This window comes from Micromys minutus (assembly GCF_963924665.1).
Source record: "Micromys minutus genome assembly, chromosome: 7".
NCBI lineage: Eukaryota > Metazoa > Chordata > Mammalia > Rodentia > Muridae > Micromys > Micromys minutus.
Window position 1 is genome coordinate 48,483,175 of NC_137976.1, and position 9,604 is coordinate 48,492,778.

At 37.0% G+C, this 9,604-nt stretch overlaps 1 pseudogene across 1 annotated transcript; it reads left to right on the top strand.

Moving 5' to 3' along the window:
• Nucleotides 1-1,148: 1,148 nt before the first annotated feature.
• Nucleotides 1,149-2,443, top strand: LOC308422858 (OX-2 membrane glycoprotein-like; annotated as a pseudogene). The gene is made up of 2 exons: nt 1,149-1,488; nt 2,108-2,443. The product of its transcript is annotated as an OX-2 membrane glycoprotein-like (transcript).
• Nucleotides 2,444-9,604: the final 7,161 nt, after the last annotated feature.

A 9,604-nucleotide genomic window follows, 5' to 3' on the forward strand; every position in this document is an offset into this window, starting at 1 on the left:
GTCAATACTCTTAATGACTGAGTCAACTCTCCAGTCTCATGGCTGTGTTTTTAATCTTTGTATTTAAATAAAGCAGACAGTAGGGGATATGGATAATATTCCATGGCAACATTCAGACTTCTTCCCTTTTACTTTCTATATTATTTCTCCTTTTACTTTCAAATTATCTGTTATTGACTTAAAAATAGATGACCATTTGGAATCTATTCATTTCTCCTTTTTAACTTATTGATAGATTTAATCAAAATTTTAGATTAAATTTAGAGGAATTCATTAAATCTCAAAGTGTCAAATTTCTAGCTATTACACATAAAGCATTGATGAATGTAATATAGTTGAGCAAGTGCCCTTGTGGTGTGGTAGCAAATCTTTTGGGTGTGTGCTCAGGAGTTATGTAGCTGGCCTTGATGTAAAATTATTCAAAAATTCTGAGAAACCACCAATTTGTTCTCCAAAGTGGTTGTGCAAGTTTGCATATCCATCAGCAATGGAGGAGTGTTCCATTGCTACACTACCTTGCCAGCATGTGTTGTCACTTGAGTTTTTGATATCTGCTATTGATTTTTCTTTTCCTGATGACTAAGGATGGTGGACATTTCTTTAAATGCATCTCTGTCATTTGAGATTTCTTTATTGAAAATTCTGTTTAGATCCGTTATCTGGCATTTTTTACTGAGCATAAGAAATAACTAAAATGGTAATCATAAGGCACAGAGACAAGTGTTATTAGAATACTCCACAGAAGTATGTAACTATATATCTATATATCTTTTAACAATGGATCTCATTTTTAGAATCTTTACAGAGGATAAAGCATAACACTTACAAAATGTCTGCATTTATTGAGAGATCTTCGGAATGTAATAAATAAAATTAACTCAAAAAGTGAGAGAACGAGGGAGAGAAAAAGGGATGGAGAAAAAGCAAGGGAGGGAAGAAGAAAGAAAGGGAGGGAGAGGGAGACAGAAAGGTAGGGAGAGAGAGAGAGAGAGAGAGAGAGAGAGAGAGAGAGAGAGAGAGAGAGAGAGAGAAAGAGAGAGAGAGAGAGAGAGAGAGGGAGGGAGGGAGGGAGGGAGAGAGAGAGAGAGAGAGAGAGAGAGAGAGAGAGAGAGAGAGAGAGAGAGAGAGAGAAAGAGAGAAAGAGAGAAAGAGCTGTCCTGGGAGGAAACATGACCATCTTCTCCAACTTCACTAGTCTGGCAAATGTTTTACAGGTTACCTGGCAGAAAATTCAAGATTCTTTGCCTCAAAATATTGGCACTTACAGCCATAAATATGGAGAAAAGATTCTCTCACCGTATGTAAACAGGCTGCAGTGCAAGATCCTGGAACCCAGCACCTCCTTCATGACTATCCAAGGACTGACGTTTGAAGATGAAGCCTGCTACAGGTGTTTGTTTAACACTTTTCCACGAGGCAGCCATGGAGAGCAAACCTGCCTTCACATTCATTTTAAGAATAGAACTAATTCCTCCAGGGTCCCTGGGTGTAGACATTGTAGAGTTACAATTTTAAGGCCATTGTCCAGAGAAAGTTAGAAAGTAAAATAGTGATGTTGATGAGTCTAAGTATCTTAGAGAGGAAAAAAATTGATGTAGGCTAATGAACATGGTGTGCTCAGACAGCACCGTCCCCCACCTAATATCATTTCTTTATGCTATGCTGCCCTGGCTTGCATTAAATGGGGGAAAAGCAGGAAGAGTATCAGAGTGTTGTGACTTAGTCAAGATGAAGACATGAGAAAAGAAAGCGACAGCTGTCAAGAACACAGAGAGGTATTAACTAAGGTAAATTGGATTCTCTAGTCTTCAAACAAGCAGCATGTCACAGTACCAGTGGGACTCTTACAGTTCCTCATTATGCCTCTGTAATTCTGAAGTGCTGAGGATATGTATAATATAATTTATAGTCACATGAAAGTTGAGACAGCAGTCAGTGGACAGAGGAAAGATATTGGAAGTCCTGTGACTTCTGTCAGGAGGTATCAGACAGAGATGTTTTCAGCATGTGTATCAGATATAAATTGGGGGAAATGTCATCCTCTCGCAGCAGAGAATTTGGTATGATCTGCTTTTGTAGTAATTTTCTTTCCCTCTCTTTGCTTCAGCTGTTTCTGAACTAGTAACTGAACTCCAGTCTGTTCCTGGCTCTGAAGATCTTCACAACCTTCAATGTTCTACTGTGGGAAAGCTCAACCCTGGAATCTCTATGTACCATTCACAAGTCACAGCTCACCCACCACAAGAACCCAAATGCCACAGTGATCGTCACTAAAATCTACAACATCTCTTTGAAAACTGCAAGGTCCCTGGGTCTCCAGAACCTGGCTGTGTCCATGACTCATCCCATAAGCTATGAGGAGAAGATAGTCTCTCTGGCAGTCAATCAAAAAAGTAAGTTAAAAAATGACAATGGAATTAAAGGAGACAGTTGGTTGTCATGAAAGCATGAATCCAAGTTTGATGTCCAGCACTCACATGAAAAGCCAAGCAGGGGAGGGAAGGACATGCCAACCCATGCAGATCATTGCCTAGACAGCCTAGAATAATCAGTGACCCTCTGCTCTTAGTGAGTCTCTAAGATAAACAAAATAATGCTCACAAAACACAACTCAGACAGCTTCTCTGGTTGATATTTGGTTTTCATAGCATATACATTTACACAAACACATGCATACATGTTAGCATGAACTTACATAAGCACAAATAGAAGCACAGACATGCACACACATGTATGTTTCAAGCATTCACTTACATGGGCTGGTATGTGTGTACCCAAATACACATATACATAAGAGAGGAAAGATATATCTTCTAAAAAAATTCATCATGACAAGTATTTGTGCAAATCAACTAGCTTTGAAGAAGTAAACCAATATAATGTACACACATGATTAAGGTAGATCCACAGGGATCTATCTGAGTTTAGAGCCAGCCTGGAATGAATATACCAGGACAGCAAAGGCTATATAGTTAAACCCTGTCTCTAAATAAATAAACAAACAAAAACCAAATGCTAAAATAACAATGCTCACAGATTTTACCTAACTCTGTATGCTGCTTTTTTAAACAGATTCTCTTTCCTTTACTAAATATAGGAGAGAGAGAGATAGAGATAGATAGATAGACAGAGAGAGAGAGACAGAGAGAGACAGAGAGACAGAGAGAGACAGAGACAGAGAGAACTTTTCTATAACATGTTAATTGTTAACTCATATTACGTGTCAGGTAGTTTTTGTTCATTACATCAATTTGGCGATGCCCATTGTCTTTTCCTCATTTTGAATTTAATTTTATTTTTAAATTTATTTATTTACATTTCTTTCATTACTTTATATCCCAACTACAGTTTCCCCACTCTCCTCTCATCTCAGTCCTCCCCAAACCCTCAATCCAATTGCTTTACTCAGAAAAGGGATGGTGTCCCATGGATATCAATCAGCATTGGCATATTAAGTTGAAGTAAGACTGGTTTCATCTTCTCTTCATGAGGATAGACAAGGAATCCAAGTAGGGTCTAAGAGTCCCAAAGGCAGGCAACAGAGTCAAAGACAGCCACTGCTCCAGCTCTTAGCTGTTTTGACATAAAGCCCAACAACTTTGGCATATGTACAGAGGTGGTAAGTCATTCTCATGTGTTGAGGGCCGAAGGCTGTGCCCTTACAAGATGGCGCTGGTTTCAGGTGCCACGAATCAGCTAAAGTGTGGTAAATAACCACTGGGCACATGTGCAAAGAGTGGTGCGAGCCAAGTCACCGCCCATCCCGGGGCATCACGATCAGACCACTAGTGGGCAGCCAATCACACAACAACACGCCACCCTTTTGGGTATAAATTAGGGTGCCTTCTCCTGCCCGGTGTCTTCCTCTTCAAGATGCAATAAAGATTTTGCTGCAGAAGGATCCTGGTGTTCCGCATGCGTTCCTGCTGGCGAGACGGTAGGGCGGGACACCCATACATGCTCACTGGCTCATGGTTCAGTATCTGTGCATCCAGGATAGTAGGTTCTGAAGGTTGTCTTGTGGTATCCTTGATATATTTGGTTACTACAATCCTTACTTCCAGTCTCCCACAGAGTTCCCTGAGCTCTGACTAATGTTTAATTGTGGGTTTCTGAACAGTTTCTATCAGTTACTGGTTGAACAGCTTTTTTGGTTGTGCTAGGCTCCTGTCTGCAAGTATAGCAGAATATCATTAATAGTGTCAGGACTTGGCTCCACTTCATGGCATGATTTTTAATCTGGACAATTCCATGGTTGGCTTCTTCCTCAATATCTGCTCTCTCTTTACCCAGACACATCTTCTAGTCCATAAAAATTGTAGAAAAAAGGTTTTATAGTTAGATTGGTGTCCCAATACCTCCACTGCAAGTTTTTCCTGGTTACAAGAAATGACCTGTTCAGGTTCTTTAATTACTATTGTAAAGAGTCTTAACTAGACTCACCCACATATATTTCTGTAAAATTCATTGCCCTAGGTTTCTAGCTTATGTCAGAGATGCCACTCTAGGCCAGTTGTCTCTTTGAATAATTTCTCCATCAATCTTCCCCCAACCTTGGATTCTTTGTTAAAATCCATTGTCATCCCATTCTTATCCCAACCCACCCATTTTCTCCAATCTACCCATACTCTCTATTCCATTTCTTATCCTTTCCTTTCTTTTTTTCTTACAACTTTATTTTATAAAAAGAGAGATACATGTACAGATTTTTTTTACATGTACAGATTTTTAAAAGCCTTTTGGTATAACACTCTATGAATATATTTTTGTCAGTACTTGACTTTTTTAAAGGTTTGATAGCATGCACTGAAATCTTACTAGTTACCATAAGCATAAAGTACATGTAAAACAAAACATAACATGGAACTCCCATGAACTACAAGTTGTAAACATGTCTGTGTTTAAGCTGATTCCATTTGTTTTTTACTATAATTGTAATTCAGTTTGTATGTACAATTGTAGTACAGCTTGTTATCATCCAGATGTTCTAATATATAGGATTGTTCTAACTCTCCTGAAATTTTTCCATATGAAGCTGTGTGTTGTACTTTTATCATCTATAAAGAATTGTTTTAGAATTTTGATGATAATTGTATTGAATCAGTAGATTGCTTTTGATTAGATGGCCATTTTTACTATGTTAATTCTACTGATCCATGGGCAGAGGAACTCTTTCTACCTTTATATGTCCTCTTTAAGTTTTTTTTTTCTTCAAAAACTTGAAGTTCTTCCACACAGGTCTTTTGTTTGCTTAGTTAGAGTTACACCAAGATATTTTATATCACTTGTGACTATTGTGAAGGGTGTTGCTTCTCTAATTTTTTTTCTCACTTGTTAATAATTTGTATATAGGAAGGCTACCGATTTTTTTTGTTGATATTGTTAATTTTGTGTCAAGCCACATAGCTGAAGATAATTACTTGATGTCAAATTTCCCTAGTATTGGAGTGACTTAGGCATGCTATTATATCATCTTTGAATAACAATACTTAGACATCTTTCTTTCCAATTTTTATCCCCTTTATCTCCTTTAGTTGTCTTATTGCTTAGCTAGAACTGCAAGCACTATATTAAATAGATATAGAGAGAGTGGACAGCCTTGCATTGTCCTCAAATTTAGTGGATTTGCCTTAAGTTACTCTTCATTTAATTTGATATTGGCTATCAGCTTCCTATATATTAGCTTTACTACATTCAGGTATGTGGCTTGTATCCCTGATCTCTATAAGACTTTTATCATGAAAGATTGTTGGGTTTTGTCAAAGCCACTTTCAGAATCTAATGGGATAATTGTGTGGCTTTGTTCCTTCAGTTGGTTTACATGGTGAATTTTATTGACAGATTTTTTTACATTGGACCATCCCTGCATCTTTAGAATAAATTCTATTTGATCATAGTGGTTAATCTTTTTGATTCTAGGACTTAGTTTGAGAGTATTTAATTAAGTATTTTTACATTAATGTTCATGAGTGAAATTGATCTAAAATTCTCTTTCTGGTTGAGTTGTTGCATGAATTAGATATAAGAGTGACTGTAGTCTCATAAAAAACAAACTTGGCAATGGTTATTCTGTGTTAGTTTTGTAGAATGATTTGCACATTATGGATATTATTTCTCTGAAATTCTGGTATTATTTGTGCTAATAAAATCTGGCCATGCATTTGCTTTTGTTGAGAGACTTTTCATGACTAGTTCTATTTCTTTAGGGGTTATAGGTCTATTTAGATTGTTTATCTGATATTAATTTACCTTTCTTAAGTGGTATCTATTGAAAAAATTGTTCATTTCTTTTACATTTTCCAATTTTGTGTATATATGTTTTGGAAGTAAAACCTAACAATTCCTCAAATTTCTTCAGTGTCTGTTGGTTTGTCCCCATTTTTATTTTTAAATGTTAATTTGTCTATTCTGTTTCTGCCTTTTTTTTGTTAGACTACAGTTTCTCTATTGTGTTGACTTTCTCAAAGAACTAAATCTTTGTTTAATTGAATCTTTGTATTGTTTTGTTGTTGTTTCCATCTTATTGCTTTAAGTCCCGAGTTTCATTATTTCCTGCCATCTGCTCCTATTGGGTATGTTTGCTTCTTTTTGTTCTAGAGCTTTCAGATTTGCTGTTAAATTGCTAGTATGAGATTTCACTATTTCCTTATGAAGGCATTTAGTGCTATAAGCTTTCCTCTTAGCACTGCTTTCATTGTGTCCCATATGTTTGGGTACACTATGCACTCATTTACATGAAATTCTAGAAATTCTCTAATTTTTAAAAAATTTCTTTTATTACCCAGTGGTTATTGAGTAGAGAATTGTTCAGTTTCCATGAGTGTAGTAGTTATTTCTGGTTGTCAACTTGACTATATCTGGAATGAACCACAATCCAGAATTGGAAGGCCTACCTTTGATCTTGATCTTGAGGTATAGAGGCTAAGAATCTTAGGAAACTAAGGCAAGGAGATCACTGAGCTCAAGGTCATCTGAGAAAAGAAAGTCTCAGATCCACATGTGGTGGCACACACTTTTAATCTGAGACACACCTTCATTTCGAGACCTACATAAGGACATTGGAACAAGGAGGGCTCTGCCTGCCTTGTGGGACTGAGCATCTGCTAAATCCTTGAACTTCACAGCTGCTGCCGGCCATTGTTAAGGAATTGGACTGCAGAATATAATACCTTGCTATATAGAGACAATTCATAAGTTCTGTGATTATAGAGAACCCTAACTAATTCAATGTGTTTGTTTACTAAATCAAGCATAAATACATAATAATACGACATTATGAGTAGTATAAGTAAACAGTTCTGTGCTTTATTTATGCTCTAGGCCCAAAAACAGCAGAGGAAATGAATAAGATGTGAGTATATGCAATAGCAGACTTTCTGCCCTGCAGTAGGGTAAAGGATACAGACACAAATAGAGGCATAGATACATTATAAATCATACCTCCACTTTACCAACAAGCAAGCCTAGGCTGTGGTGTCAGGTGTAGGAAAGTGGTCCATGGTAGACTGTAGTGGTGATGTGAGAATGGGCTTCATATTGAAGCAAGCTTTGTAGAGCTAGTCTTGTTAACGTTAAAAAATGTCTAGGTTCTGTGTAAGCACCAGTTCAAATTATACATGTTCAATGAAGTCTGACTACATCAATTGGGCCTTGATATGAGTTTAAAGAGAGCAACCTATAATCTTGACAATATCCTGTGTTGTTAAGAATTCCCATGGGCCCCCTTTAGCCAGTAACTCAATTAGATATAATCCAAGTCTAGTATTGAAAGCTTGACTGGTGACAAGAAATTGATAGCTGGGTCTCTGTGTCCTCTGTCATTTAGTGATTTAATTTAAACCACCTCCAAATGTGGGCATATTAGATAAAGCTTCTAGTGCATTGAGTTTCTATACCACCCCTCCAGTGACCATTAATTTTAGCTGTCTCTACATACTTACCTTGAATGTGGGAGGAACTAGACCCCAAAACAACATAAAATGGAGAAGTTGAGCTGAGCAGCAATATTTGTCTCTGTCTGCTTTCTGATGATAGATGCAATGGGACCAATGTCCCATGTTCCTGATGCAATGCTGTCTTCACTGTTATGTATGGTACCCTAGAACTGTGAATTCAAATATCATCTTTCTTCCTTATGCCCATATTATCACAAATTATGTCATTGCAATGAGAAAAGTAACTGATACAGCTTCTAAGTTAAAAAAAAGTCTGCCAGAAACTTCTCTTTTACTTTATTCTCTTGGTAAGGTATTTCCAGAATACTAATGCATTTACTCACTCTTAACTACATTATATGCTATGACAAATAGCTTTGGCGGGACTAATTCTATGTTACAGTCTTTAAAGGTGCAGGTCAACTAGAATGCTGTTAGTTAGAGGCTTGGGGAGGAAATCAGAAGGTATTTATGACTAAAGATAACATGCTTCTTCACTGAAAGTTGTGTAAAACTACAAGATCTACAGCAGTTAACAAGTTTGGTATGAGAATTGATGTACTAGCTAGGTTTAATAGCCAGCATGATATAGCCTAAGTCATTTGCAGGAAGAGTGTCACTTAAGGAATTGACCAGGTCACATTGGTCCATGGGCATGTATATGAGACATTATATTGGTTAGTTAATATAGAAGGTTCCAGACCACTGTGGGCCACTGAGAAGGTAGGTCTAGAATGTATAAGAGAGATATTTGATCATGAGTCAATGTAGTGGGTTAACTAAGAAAAGATTTCCATAAGCTGTTTATATAAATACTTGGTTCCCTGTTGATGGCATTGATTTGTGATTATAATGGAATGTTTTGGAGGCTTTGAGAGTTTATAGACTTGCCTCCACCCAAGTAGCTTGTACTTGAGGTCGAAGATAGGATCTCTCACTGCCTAATGTCATGCTTTTTGGTCACTTGGGAATACTTTCTGTACATTCGATTTTCTGTATTGGAAATTTCTGATTTTGAACCATTGTGCAGAGTTCAGTAGTTAGAAGCAGAGATCATATAGGTGAGATATGTAAATTGTTAAATTTTCTGCCACTTACCAAAGAACTTGCCACAAATTCTGATAGAGTCCCGCCGTTTAATGTATCAGGAATTCAGTGGACATTCTTCATTATATGTCTCATTCAATTCAACATGAACACAATTCTTTCTAATATTATTATTTCCTTGCTTAAATCTGGTTTGTAATTGTCATTTCTACTTCAAGGACTAGACTCAAATTATGTTTCTTAATATATACTATCCTATGCACTCTTAAAGACTAGTAGATCTTAAAGAAAGCCCATAAAACTTTTTTTCATTGAAGCAACACAATTAGATCATTATCAGAATTATCTTGCTACCAGAATCCTAAAATAGAAACTCTTTCTCTGACTGTCATCTTATTGGCCATGTTCTTTTCTAATCTTTTGAATCCTGCTTTATCCTAGGTAGCTGTGCACATTCACACTTGCAAATACTATGTGCTTTCAGACTGTGGGCTCTGCTGTTTACTGCCTTGTTACATTTTTATGCTACAAGTATCTGCTGCTTGTCTAAGTGGATAGATGCCAGGAGCCATAATGGGACAAACTAGTAACTAGCAGGTGATCATCCTGAGATGGCTGGCCTT